At 40.2% G+C, this 15,025-nt stretch overlaps 1 protein-coding gene across 1 annotated transcript in view; it reads right to left on the bottom strand.

Moving 5' to 3' along the window:
- Window positions 1–15,025, bottom strand: part of LOC136262157 (transaldolase-like) — a 44,347-nt gene that overhangs the window by 18,984 nt on the left and 10,338 nt on the right. The window lies entirely within an intron of this gene.

The raw sequence follows: 15,025 nt of genomic DNA, 5'->3' as shown, positions 1-15,025 counted from the left end.
ACCTAGTCTATACTCAGTGTTTGAGCCATCATCGTCACACTTGGTGCCATCGCTGAAACACACTGCTACCTACCTGTTAGAAGAATTACTGATTGTGCACCTATCATACAGGAGACAGTGTTGATGGCAGCACAGGAGACTTGAAGAAGAACAAGATGTCTTAGGTGTTTATTCTAACGGAAGGACAAGAATGAAACTCTATATATGATACAAGTTATAAGAATGGTAACTGTTAGTGTTATAATTCCTGTAGAGTCCAATTTTTTTTTCCATAAATTTTCACGTGATATAACGATGCATACATCAAGCACGTGCATTATAGGTGTAGAGTTGTCTAGCAGAATAGGTAGTGAAGAGATAGCTATGCATTATAGCTGTAGTGCTATTATTGTAGCGATGATGCTTTACAACACCTTTGTATAAATGAACGTATGAACAGGGCTGAATACAGTAGCAACATTGTGAGTTGGTATTAATCAAGCTAAATAGGAGATGGCTAGGCTTGGCTGTAAAGTCTTCCTATGCCGGTGTCTGCATGTACAAATCACAATGTCACTAATCGTGGCCAGTGGCGTAGCTAGTCTTACATGATATGGCAGTCATTACCCATACATGCAGGAGTACTTTAAACTGGCATATTGAGTTCCAATTGCCAGGACTTAGACTGGGCTCTAGCCCTGAAAAGCCTAGGTGTAGCCTGCTAGCAACAGTGTGTCACAAAGTGGAACACCATAGGTATGGTCAGCAAAGTCTGGTTAGCATGCATGTGGCCATAGCTAAATGTTTGCGACTGTCAATGTCACTAGCTGATTGGAGAATGTGCTAGAAAAAGTACACAGTAGTTAGTTACAGTGACATAAGCACAGTAGCACACAATCGTTCCATATGTAATAAGGCTCAATAATATTATACCTATGTAACACTGACATATACTAACTCAGGATATTTATAACTGACATGAACTGTAGCCGATCATATCACTTTATTGTACGCATGCGTGTTACCACTTGTTACCAGCGTTAGTTACCATGAAATAAAGTTAGTTGTGCCGTTATTGCTCTGTTGACAAGTGCCGTTAATAGCAGCCCACGCTGCAACATTGGAGGTCCTACCGAACCCTGAACTAATTTTAACGTGGTAACTCAAAGAAAGTCTAATTTGTGAGCTAATTTGGCTATGGCCGAGGGAGGCAACTACTCCGAACCGCACTCAGGAGCTGTGGAAATAGTGGAGGACGTTGGAACCATGTTTCCGACAGGGAAAACTTATCCCTTGAACTCTAAGAGGATAGTTGCTGACCAAATATTTGAATTAGCTACACTACTGGACTTACCGAGTGGAGCTTCGGGGACAGAAACCCGCCAACTAATTGAAGGAAGACTGTTAGAGTTGGGACACGAGCCCAGGAACGTGCAAGTCATTGTTCAGCTGGATGATGAAGGCAAGAAAAGTCAGGTTCCCGGCCACTTTCACCAGTAAGCGTTATTTCTTCTTGCCATGAATCATTCATTGATAATAATGTATTTTCATGTTCCACACACCACACTCGGTCTCCAGTTAATAATGGAGACGACGCGCTCGAGTTACGCAATGCACTACGCGAAGCGCGTCGAACCAATGAACAACTCGAAGAGAAACTTTGCCAACAGTCCACGCTTATAGACAAGTTAGTTGAACAACTGGACCAAGTTAAAGAAACTAACGAAAGAATACAATTAAAACTTTCTGAATTACAAACGCCTAATTCTCATGTGAGGAATTTAGAAGACGCGCATAAGGCAGAGTCAAGTAAGTCGAAGCGTCTGTGGATACAGAAGTGTGAACAGTTGCTCGCACATGAATCAGAAGTGGTAGAGAAGGAGTTGGAAATCGCTCGACTATGTTCCATGGTAGAAGAACTTACCTGTGGAGATAAGAGGCACGAGGAAAGGGGACCTACTGATGAGAGAGTGAGTGGCCATGACCACTGCCCCAGTAGAACTTCCACTGCGCAATCGAATACCCAATCACATGATGTCAATAGAGGGCGACATGGCAAGGCACCGCCCATCGAGTACTTCACTGGGGAAAACCCTGAGGTAACTTTAGATGAATGGCTACCCTCCTTACAGCGAGCGTCGAATTGAAATGGATGGACTTCAGAAGAAACTTTAATTCAGTTGGCAGGGCATCTCAAGGGTCAAGCTCTTCAAGAGTGGAATTTGTTAGAGGACAGTGACAAAGTAGGCTGGCAAGAGGCAGCAAAGGTCCTACAGAGCAGACTAGAACATGGCAATCGTACCATGGCAGCCCAAGAGTTTCGGCACTTGCGTCAAGGCACAACAGAAAATGTCAGTGAGTTTATAAGACGGCTGGAACGTACTTTTCGTGTTGCACATGGCAAGGGAATGATGGCAACAGAAAGTAGGGAAGCACTGCTACATGGTCAAATGCAGGAAGGCTTGCTACTTAAGTTAATGGAGAGCCCAGCAGTATCCGGAGCCCTAGACTACAAGAGTCTATGTCTTGCAGCCCAAAATGAAGAGAAACGGCTATCCGAACTAAGCAGAAGGTATCAATACCAGAGAGGGGACGATACTTACCTTAGTTCACAACAGAAGAAAGGTTTTCAGAATGAGAGAGCTTCACATAGGCAAGTCTATGACAAGAAGCAGACTCAGCAAGCAGGTACACAGAAGAGTAAAGGAGTATAGCAAACTCATGACTACTCTCCTAAGTGTTGTAATTGTGGTAAAGCCGGTCACCTTGCCAAGAACTGCAAGGCACCAAGATCAGAGAGTAGTGGACAGTCTGACAGGAAGACTTATGATTCTAACAAGAAGAATTCACATTCGTGGCAGGTTGGTGCACAAGAACCAACTACTACAGAAGAGAGTACTTCCCAAGTAGAAGTTACTGACTTACTTGAATCAGACTCTTCTAGTGACTCAGATGGTGTAAATGCAGTACATGTTGGTACAGGTCCACAGTGTGTCAAGGTAGCAATACAAGGTGTACCCATGTATGGTGTAGTTGACACTGGAGCAGACATTACTATAATCGGTGGCAGATTATTCAAGTTAGTGGCTACAAAGGCCAGACTTAAGAAGAGGAACTTTCACAAGCCTGATACAGTTCCACGTAACTATGATGGCAAAGTGTTTACTCTTGATGGTAAGATGGATCTGAAAATTTCATTTCAGGGCAAGGACATGAATACTCCAGTATACATTAAGATGGATGCCAAAGACCAGTTGTTACTCTTCGAAGTTGCATGCCGGCAACTCGGCATTGTTCAATATCATCCCAATGTGGAAGTGTGGAGAGGAGGTCATAAGGCACAGAGCACAAACCGTCAATCGTCAGTAGTTGTTCCAATGGTAAGAGTCAAACTTGTACAAGTTACTCGATGTCTTCCTCAGCAGACAGCTTTGGCTAGGGTACAGGTAGAGAATGTACTGAGTGAACAACCTGTGTTACTAGAGACTATTTCAGAACTGAGACTGTACTGGAATTAGACTCTGCTGTTATTGTACCAGAGATGAAGATGGTTATGCTTACATTACTATAACAAACAATGGTGGTTACACAGTCAAGTTGGATGCTGACACTGAGGTAGGACATGTTGAATAATTCGAGCCACACAAGGATGGCAAGTGGAAGAAGTCAGCAGTTCAAGTGATGGCTGTTCAGATTGTTAGTGTTCCAGAGAGCTTATGGAATTACTATCACACAGTATTGTGGGATCGGGCACAGATGATCAGCAGAAGGTGCGTAATTTGTTGTTAGAACACCATGAAGCATTTGCTCTTAGTGAGACAGAACAGGGTAGAACTGATCTTGTACACTTTAAGATTGACATTGGTGATGCCATTCCCAAGAAGCAGCCAGTACGCAGAGTACCATTTGCTGTACGCAATGAAGTTCAACACCAGCTCAAACTGATGGAAGAGATGGGTGTTGTTCAACCATCTATTAGTCCTTGGGCCAGTCCCATTGTGTTAGTCAGGAAGAAAGACGGAACCCTTAGATTCTGTGTAGACTATCGTGCACTGAACTCTGTGACAAAGAAGGATACATTTCCTCTTCCTAGAATTGACGATTTACTGGATCAATTAGGACAGTCTTGTTACTTCTCAACCTTAGATCTAGCCTCAGGTTACTGGCAGATTGAAGTACACCCTGATTCTCAAGAAAAGACGGCCTTTATTACACACAGGGATTGTATGAGTTCCGAGTTATGCCATTCGGGCTGTGTAATGCACCTTCAGCATTTCAGCGTTTGATGGAACGAGTACTAGCGGGATTGAATCCTGAGGATGACCCCTCATTTGTTGCTGTTTACCTGGATGATGTGTTAATATTTTCACGTACTCTGGATGAACACCTCACTCATTTACAACTAGTACTGGATAGAATCATTGAGGCAGGATTGAAGCCGAAGCCATCCAAGTGTAAGTTTGTCCAGCAAGAAGTCATGTACCTTGGTCATGTCATTACTCCAGCTGGAATTGAAGCCTAACACAGAGAGTTTCTGCTGTGAAGGACTACCCAACACCACAGAACATTAAGGAACTTAGACAGTTTCTGGGCTTGGCTTCTTATTACCATAGATTTATAAGACAGTTTGCCAAGATAGCTCAACCTTTGCATGCTCTGACACGTAAGAATGTAGACTTTGTTTGGACAACAGAATGTCAAGCTGCTTTTGATGAGTTAAGAGAGAAGCTGATCAGTGCACCAGTATTAGTGTACCCAGATTTTGATCATAGTTTCATACTGGAAACAGATGCTAGTGTCAGGGGCCTAGGAGCAGTGTTGTCTCAGATCAAGGAGGATGGACAGACACATCCCATAGCTTTTGCAAGCAGAGCATTGTCAGCACCAGAGAAGAACTACAGCATCACAGACCTGGAAACCCTAGCTGTTGTCTGGGCAGTAAGTCACTTTCATGCTTATTTGTATGGTCATGATGTTGAAGTTAGAACTGACCACAGTGCAGTCAAGGCTGTCTTGGGCACCTCCAGTCCCAGTGGAAACATGTTCGCTGGTGGACAAAAGTTTATAGTAGTGGGGTGGGAACAGTTATTATTACCCACAGAGCTGGTAAAGAGAACTCTAATGCTGATGCATTATCTAGGAACCCAAGCAATCCCTCCCCTCCTGAAGGAATAGGAGAAGGAGAAATGCAGATCTCAGTAGTGAGAAATAGGTCTACAGCTGAGTCAACCAACACGGGTATAGCTGATCTGTTGTCACAAGGACCTCAGAGTGATCAATTAACTGATTTTGCAAGTGAACAATGTAGAGATCCTGATGTTGTGAAGATCATAAACTTTTTGGAGGATGGTATACTACCATCAGATGATCGACAAGCCAAGAAGCTTGCACTTCAAGGTAATCAGTTTGTACTTGTTGACAATATTTTGTATTGTATAGATCCTAAGAACAATGGGAAGAAGTGAGCAGTGGTCCCCAAACAACTTCAGAAAGGTATTCTGGAGGAGAACCACAGGGTGGAATGGCAGGTCATTGTGTCGTGAGTCATTTGTATGCTGCACTCAGTCGTTCATGGTGGTGGGAAGGAATGTACACTAATGTGTACAAGTACTGTCGTGGTTGCCCACAGTGTGCAATAGCTACAGGGGGAGGAAGGAAGTCCAAGCCACTACTACATCCTATCCCTGTTCAGAGACCCTTCCAGATTATTGGGGTAGATGCTCTAGAATTACCCAAGACTGAGAGTGGGAACAAGTTTGCAATAGTCTTCCAAGATTTCCTGACTAAGTGGCCCATGGTCTACACAGCCCCAGATCAGAAGGCAATTCGAATTGCTCGTCTCCTAGCTGATGAAATTGTGCCCTTGTTTGGTGTCCCAGAGGCACTCCTGTCAGATCGTGGCACCAACTTGTTGTCTTACCTGATGAAAGACGTTTGCAGTTTCTTAGACATCAAGAAGCTCAATACAACAGCACACCACCCACAATGTGACGGGATGGTCGAGAGATTTAACTGTACTTTAATAGCCATCCTTAAGAAGCATGTTGAGAAGTTGGTATGCAATGGGACAAACATATTCCCGGAATTTTGTGGGCTTACCGTAATACGCCTCATCAGTCTACAGGAGAGAAACCTTCGTATCTGTTATTTGGGTTTGATTGCAGATCACCCACAGAGGCATCACTGTTACCAACCTCACCCAATGGTGAAGTTGACATTACTGACTACCGAAGAGAATTAACTTTGTCATTGAAGCATGCTCAAGAACTAGCAGCAGTATCAATACAGAAAGCTCAGACAAAATACAAGGAACAGTATGACAAGTCTGCAGCATCTACACCATTTACAGTTGGGGATATGGTGCTGGTACACTTTCCTCAAGAAGAATCTGGACCTAAAAGAGAATTGTCTCGGCCTTGGCATGGACCATACAGGGTTATTTCAAAGAATGATCTGGAGGTTGAGGTAGTCAAGGTTTACTTCTCACAGGAAGATAAAATTCTTAAGATTTCACCAGTCTAGAGTTAAGAAAAGTTCTCCACATTTCCCAAGTGGATACTAGTGGTATGGGAATAAGAGGCAAGGTCCAGGTCGCCCTCCCAAGGAGCTAGAAGATAAAAATAAATGTACATACCAGAACAAATCAAAACGGTCGAGACGACCTTAAGTTGAGGAGGGAGTGATGTAATAAGGCTCAATAATATTATACCTATGTAACACTGACATATACTAACTCAGGATATTTATAACTGACATGAACTGTAGCCAATCATATCACTTTATTGTACGCATGCGTGTATATTCGTTGGTTACCACTTATATAGACATGAAATAAAGTTAGTTGTGCCGTCATTGCTCTGTTGACAAGTGCTGTTAATAGTAGCCCACGCTGCAACACATATAAGACTGTCGGGCTTCACACCCTGTAAGTTGTTTGCATGGATACCATATGGGAGGGTTGTTGGTGATATGTGGTTAGACCACAAAATATTTTTTAAGTGGTAGGGTTGTAATAAACACCCCACCCAACCGTTTTTTGCATGTGAAAAGCAGCCATGATATCAGCGCTACCATTATCTTCCACCTATAATGGACAAACATTGCACTCACTGTGATGGCTAGGAAGAAGAATAAACTGGATGCTTTGCATGCGTGCTTGAACGGCTTCTCGTAGCGAAGATGGGCAGCTCACTAGAGACCCTATTATGGCGATCTTGTAAGGTAAAAGAGTGCTGCACAACTTCAATCTGCCATTTATTAACTATAGTCGAACAATACCATCCCTGAGAATGAGATACCACAATTGATACTTTTAGAGTTACAACATAAACGTAATTTTACGAAAATATGCAAGAATTTGGCCAAGAGTCAAGCACAGATTTTAGCATAAGTCAAGGGTCAAGGCTTATTTTTCGACTTTGACCGAGGACGAAGATCGGAGTACAGGGTATATAGGAGTGCCACCCCCTTGTCATGCAGTGAACAACCAGCTGATGACCAGTTGGGATACCAACTGATGAGCTCGTAAATAACCAACTGGAACAACAAGGTAATGAGTAATGTAATACTTGTATGGTAGTTGTATTATACATCTTCATCCTTCATCTGGCTTGCTAGCAGCTGGAATTATTTTCACTCGGCTTAATTACTACTCTACTGTGAGTCTGTAATAGCTAAACAAGAAGGTGATGCAGTGCTGCATATACAACAATGTGTAACTATCTCCTGTATGTTGTCCATGGCTGTATGCATAATATTATAGACTGTGATCACTGTGCCAATGCCACACTGCTGATATACTGGCACATCACCAGTGGCCTCTAGTTACAACAGAGTCTGTTGTGCCATATTGGTTTGATTGAGATCAATTGCCAATTGTGCCTTCACCATGTCCCTTGGTCTGCATAGCCTCACTTTACTGCTGAGTTATCTTCAGAGACAAGTCACACCTACAATATATAGCTACTTTCAATATAGCTAACTTAACTTGGTTTTTGTGTAGGTTGTGTTTTAGTAATGTGGTTTTCTGATGCCAATTAAACTCCCTTGCCTGTGTACGTATGCATATGTATCATTTCCACTGGTACACACTGTCACACACTGCTCTGAGTGCTGCCTATGGCACTGTTTATACTTGCCCAATGGGTAGGTTGCAACGTTGGTGTATGTACTTGGTTGTATGTGACGCGGTTCTAGTAATAAGACTAATAATAATATGAACAATTCGCGTAAAATTCGCAATTTTTGAATGTTTCCAAATTTCCTCTAGAACATTTTTACTGCTATATCACCATTTGTCTGAGTTCAGTGTTTGATAATAAGCCATCTGAGTGTTGTTTTATGCTCGAGTCTGCTTTCTAAGGCTGGTTTTAGGTGACTGCTCTATTAGGATTTTCAAAAATTCTTCTGCGATCCCTACTATGAACCCACTATCATGGTTCATGATGAAGATGAACAAAACAGCAAATTTCAGTTTTGTCCCAAAACACACATACTGTTACCGTTTCCTTTTCACTTGAAACTTACTAGTGGACCAATACTCATTGCAAATAACCACCAGAGGGTGGTTTTGAGTTGGAGGATGCTTTCCAAGGTGGTTTTTAGGCATGCGTTCTATTAGAGTTTTTGCAAAAAACATGGGCGATCCCTATTATGAACCCACTATCGTGGTTCATGATACAGTATGCACATACAGTGTTATGTAGTGTAATGTGCACTGTGCAGGGGCAAGGTAAAAGGGTAAAATCAAGTTTGACTCTTACCAATCCACAACTTGCTACTACAGTCATACACTGGGTTCTTTTTGAGGGCACTTTTTTTTTGCACATCATCTAAGGAGGGAGCTGATTTAGAATTATTTGCAATAAGTACCCATGAAATTTCCCATCTTGAAATTTACAGTTTGATCAAATGACATTGGTCAGTAATAACTGACCGACCAATGTCATTTTGATTAAACTGCAAATTGTAAGATGGGAAATTTCATGGGTAGCAGCCAATCCATGAAAAATTTCCCCCTTGGAAAAATCTTGCTATACAGTACATATATAGTGCTAACCCCACAAAGTCAACAATACAAAGAGCGAACACTAGTAAACAGCCCTCTAGTAAATAATTCTCTGGTGGGTCTTTGAAAGGAATATACTAGAAATGAAAAGGGAACGGTATCTATAATAGTTTCTTGTCACCACCTGTGTCGCCATTTTCCTAGTTGCAACAATGATTTCTGGTACCATTGCTGGCTGAACACAGACATTAAAACAAGAAGACTAAGAAAATTGTAATTTGAGTCATGTGAGCTATAGTATCTACAGTAAATTACTAAAAAAAATTGAAATCCACCTGCCTGCTTTGCTATTTTGAATAAACACTTGTACGAGAAACTAATAATACGGGTCTTATTATATTATTTTTAGTGTTGCACCGAAAATCGGTTGAATTATTGATAACTAATTTTACAAGTATCGATATCAATTACGAAGCAGAAATAATTTGCCAATTAACCAAAACCCACAATCAATAATCACTAATGATGACAATTTATTTATTGAAACTTCATAGCATAAAAGCTGAAGGTCTACAGGACTCAATGGTCCTGTAGCCTGAAAAATGCATACGGTGTGTGCATGAGTGAATTACAAGTAAATCATTAATCAGAGTTAATTGTGCTAAAAGCATGGAAGCTAGTTGAAATTGGAATGGCTGAACATCAATAACAGGCAATGAACAGGTGAAAGAAAAACAGTGAATTCAGCAGTAAGTGGTACAAAATTTATTGCTGTAACTGTTTTATAACTGTTTAGGCTTGTTTGATTGCGAAAGTGTGGCTACAAGGCTATAGCAGGCTGTGTACATTGGTTGGCCGGCCATGCAATTAGTCAATCACTCTTCACAAAGGGTCTGGAATCCCACCAAAAACAATGTTTGATAAGCTGGCTATAACTACTTGGCTTTCTGAGGGTTAGTGGCAAAACTGTAGCAAACATAGTAAAAATCGGCCACCCATGCAATCGATAACAGTGATTACATTATCATTACATATGGTATTTACACTTAGGTAACCTTCTGCTCCTCCTTCCCTGTTCTGAAGAATATTGGTTAATATTGGCATATAGGTAACAAAAATAGGAATTGGTATCGGCAAATGTGCAAAAATTTATATCAGTGCAACGCTACTGTAATTATTTCACAGACATAACTAATTTTAGAAGCAGAGTCTTGAAATAAAGTCACAATACTAGTTGAATGGACCAGTGTGCTTGTCTGTGGATTTACTTTTAATTTTGTTTTCAAACAGCCCTGTGTGTGCAAGCATGGATGTATTTGTGTCTTTGTAGTATGTGCACAAGTGCGTTATGTGTGTACACTTGTGTGTGTTGCATTACGACACAAAAGTGGAGTAAAGAGAAAAGGATGGGTAATGTGTCTGAGGTACGTTTTTAACTCATGCAATCAGAGGAGGTTGTTTCATCAAAACCTCAAAAAATTCCTCTTCATGAATATATGGCTTTTGCCAGCTCCAGAAAATAATCCGGTGCTTGACTTTGCAGTCGCATACTGAACAGTACTGACACACATGTATCTAACCTCCTCTGGTGTTACTCTCAAGTGCCAGACGGTGTGTTTGGGGACTGTAAGTAAATCACCTGGTCACTGTTCTTCACAATCCATGACCTATACCACAGCTGGAGTGTTGACAGGGCCAATCAGAGATTACTCTGCACTCTGTGTTGCAAATCAATTATTCACATTCTTTGCACAGTAAAATGGTTGAATGTTTTTTTTGTTGTTGTTGCAAAGTTTGAAAATACAATGGAATTGGGCTCTTGACTTCCTTAATACAGAGATTGGTTAATCTGGTTCACTATGGATTTATTAATATTATCACCTTTAGTACAAGTACTGTAATTTATTGTATTTCATGGAAAAAGTGTGTAACAGTGACCAGACGCTTTTTCTGCTGCCCACACGAAACGTCCAGCAGGTGAGGTGTAATGATTTATTTGTGATTTGTTTACGTAGAGTCTTATTTTGTTCTTTGATTGATTGTAATGCTCAGGTAGTCAAGAATGGCAAAGTTGTGTTTGTTTCTGATGACTCTCCCAGAGCAGCTGGAAACTCACAGTAATTGAAAATGTAACAAGACATGATGGATTATCAGAGTTAACATTTGACATCTGAGTGAGTAGTTGCAGCACCAACAGACCTGATAGCAGACTAGACTGAATAACCACAAGTCACAGAGGTGGTGGAATGTCAATGATTATACAGTTGCGATGTTCACATTCATCTGACATGTGGTAATAGCCTGGCTAGTTGTTGTATAGGGAATATAAACAGTGCTATGTATCCATGGTGATCTTGATGACAGTCTAACCACACTGCTACATGGAAATGGGTCCATATCCTTCATTGTTGAGATCAAGGAAGACACTTCATTGACTTTAAATTCAGTTTACAGTCTGGCGTACATAATAGGTTTTATTGCACCTACTAGTGTCCAGGGAGGGAAACACCCATACAAGTAGGCTAAAGTGAAAAGTTCTGTGTTACTGTACACGTAATCAAATGCTAAATGAGGTGTAATCATCAATGCTGAATTCAAAGGCTGTTAAAATAGATATACTCTAATAGAACAGTAATTACGTATCTTCTGTTGAATATTAATTGATCTCATACTCAACGATATTTGTGGTTCTACACAGGTAAACCAGGGAGATGTGAGAAGGATACCCACATCCTTTTCTTTTCATGTTTAAGCTAAACAATGCAGACTACAGCTTTTCAGTACAGCATGTATATGCTTTTGTTGGAGGAAGTGGAGGGGATCTGCCATTAGAAAGATAGCACGAGAAAGTTGTTAATCTTTGCCGCTTTAGTACAGTGGCTAAGCAAAAAATCGTTCACTTTTTTGATAAAAGCACCAAGCTTGGTAATGTTTACTTGATCCATCCTATTTCTTGAATCATATACTATTTCATACTACACAGTTAGGAAGTTTAAGTTCGATTAGGGATCATAGTAGAGAAACAAGGGAGGTCATCTACATCTGCATACTGTATTTGACCGGTTAATAGCCGCGGCTCGTATAATACAGTAGCTGCTCCACAGCCTAGAATTATTGTCATAAGAGCCGCCCTCGGATAAGAACCGCGGCTTGTATTTGAACATACTGTTGCAAGTGTTGACTAGACACGTTTGAAGCAGAAACCAGGCAAAGGAATTGTTGGAAATAGCATTTTTGAGAGAAGTTAAAATGAATGACAGTATTGACAGATGATTAAACAAGGTCAGTGACTTGTGAATCCATATAAAAGCCACGGGTTGCTGCCACAAAAGCTTATAGTAGCTGCCCTCAGATAGTTGCATAGTAACTGCAAGGTTTTGCTTGCTGAAAGTTATAGTAGCCGTGACTATTAACCGGTCAAATACAGTATATACTAGTGAACATCGATATAGTAGGGATTGAATGTTCACTAGTACTGTATATGTAGGCGACCCTTGTTTCTCTACTTATTTTTTCTATGATGTGCTACAAATGAAGAACAGTAGGAGGAGCGCTTCTGCAATCAATCCAGTTGCCATGAAAAATACGGACAATTTTGTGTGCCCCAACTATCAATTACTGACTTAAAAGTGAAGTGGCCATTACGCTGTACTTCACCCCATTATACAGCATTACAAATAAAGAACAGTACCAGAAGTGCCTTTGCAAAATACGGATGACTTCTGTTTACAAATGTAGAGAAAACATGCATTGCACTACCATGAATCAACACAGTCAGCAAAAAGAAATGGGACACAAAGGAGGGCAAAGGTAAGTCCATGATGTACTGTGGTATGCCAAAAGGTACGTCTTGGGATGAAGCGACATCAAATTTTGAAAAAATCATGCCGTTATGAGTTATACTTGCCTAAAGGCATCAGGCAGGCAAGGGGGTCATATTGAGGGTACTTTGGGCTTGGTTGTACTTAACCAATACTGCTAAGGCACCAGGATGGTATTATGAAGTTGGTTTTGTGTGATCTTTTAGCCAGAAAGACCCAAAGCTCTGTGATCAGTACTACTGTACTGTATGATATGGTGTCATCAAAATTACCAATCATATCATGCTCCAAGAAACTGACAAATGAAACCAATAAAATGTATTAAGGGAAGCCATAAAGGTACTCAATAGTACAGTAAATGTGATGAGACTTTGCACCTTCATAGACAAGCAAGGGATTTCTAAAAGCTTATTAAGGAGGTGTTCATCTAAGTCATTAGCTTGCAATGCTAAGATGCAGCCATAGAAATATATTATTTCTATTGGATTGTGCCTGTACCTTTTACATTGGTTCCATTAGACATATTTTACATTTTGAAATATGTTCTGATAGCATCTGTAAATTTAAATAAAAATGATTTGAATGCACTTGTATGGTTTCTTGGATAGCTAGATATGGGCTTATAACCTAGTTTAGAAGTTTTCAAAGGTGATGATTTTGGCGTGGCACTGTATCTCAATATACCTTATTCAACTTGCTCAGAAAATTTGGTGCTTTTATCACAAAGTGAACAATTTCATCAAAATTAGCTGCTCTATTACTTAATTATCATTCTTCACAATGCTTCAAGATGCCCATTCTTGTGACCAAAAAAGAAGAAGTCAGGTGCCATGAGACTAGGAAAGACATTTGACTTCACTTTTAAATTCCGTCATGCATGCTGGCTAAATAGACAAGGTTTAAAATAATGGAGCTACGTACACCAAACAGTAAGGTAGTACCGTTTAAGTAGGGATAGCCCACAAAATTTTGTAATTCCGCCTTTGAAAATCATCCTAGAGACATCTTACAGGTATGTGACTAAAATCACCTTTTCTTCTTCATCTAACGAAACCATATCAAGGTATTAATTTTCTGTATCAACACTTTCTTTTAGCAGCATACAGGGTGTATTTAGATGCCACAGAATTATTCCAGAAGTGCTTCAGTCCCGGCACTACTATAAGAGGTATACTAGCTAGATATCTGCAACTTTGCGATTGGGATCCCATTCACAATAAGTTTGCGACCACACATATCAAATAAAGATCTACGTGGACTAATAGTGATAGAGTACGGAGACCACACCTCTTAACAATCTAGCTTAACAGTAAACAAGATCACGGACCTCACCCCTTAATGGTCTAGCTACTGTAGCTGCACACCCCTTGAGATACTCTAATACAACTGTCGCTCTAATACAACAATCATGTATGATATTCTAATAGAGCAGTCACAAGTTACACTGTAGCTAGTTGTGCTAACTAAAACTAGTATTTTGAAAAAAATAAAAAGAAGTAGGGATCTGTGCAATAAAACATTGTGAATCATGAGATGAATGATGGTGCTTGGTGGGAAAGTCCCTACTTTGGCACATTAGCTATAACAATTATTTTGTTCAACGCCAAGGTAGGGACTTCCCACCGAGCTATGTTGTAATATCATCATTCATCTCTTCTTTCACTTGCCTACTTCATTTTTAAATTAACGATTTTTAAAAATACTATACTATAGACTGTAAATCTTTGTGGTAACTTTCTAGGTGACTTTAAAGAATGATTATAATTACTAACTGTATTACGGGAAAGCACATCACAGATAATTTCCGTTTATGCTTCCATTGCTAATTCCTTATTATAAGTCTAGTATTTATGATTAAACTGAATAGTAGATTACTGTATCATATAAGGAAGGTGATTAATGAATTGGTATATACAGTTGTAGGTTGCAGGAGTGCATGTTGGTGCTTTATATCTGAACCAAAACAGTCAATCTGTAAAAAAAAAGGGCGCAGCCCTCCAAAAAAAGCACGGTGAAAAGTTAGTAAATAAAAAAGAAGATGCTAATACCAATCATTTTTAATGATGGTTTTTCACCCTGGCCTTTGCTTCACTTCCTTTTAACTTGCTTTTTCTTTATTACAGGAATTGTCAAAAACTGCTATAATATGTAAATTTGAAACTGAATAATCAAACTATTATCATGTAGCTTTAGGGTGACTTGTTATTGTACAGGTTGT

Source organism: Dysidea avara, chromosome 7 (genome assembly GCF_963678975.1).
Source record: "Dysidea avara chromosome 7, odDysAvar1.4, whole genome shotgun sequence".
NCBI classification, from domain to species: domain Eukaryota; kingdom Metazoa; phylum Porifera; class Demospongiae; order Dictyoceratida; family Dysideidae; genus Dysidea; species Dysidea avara.
This window is presented reverse-complemented; position numbering and strand designations above follow the sequence as displayed.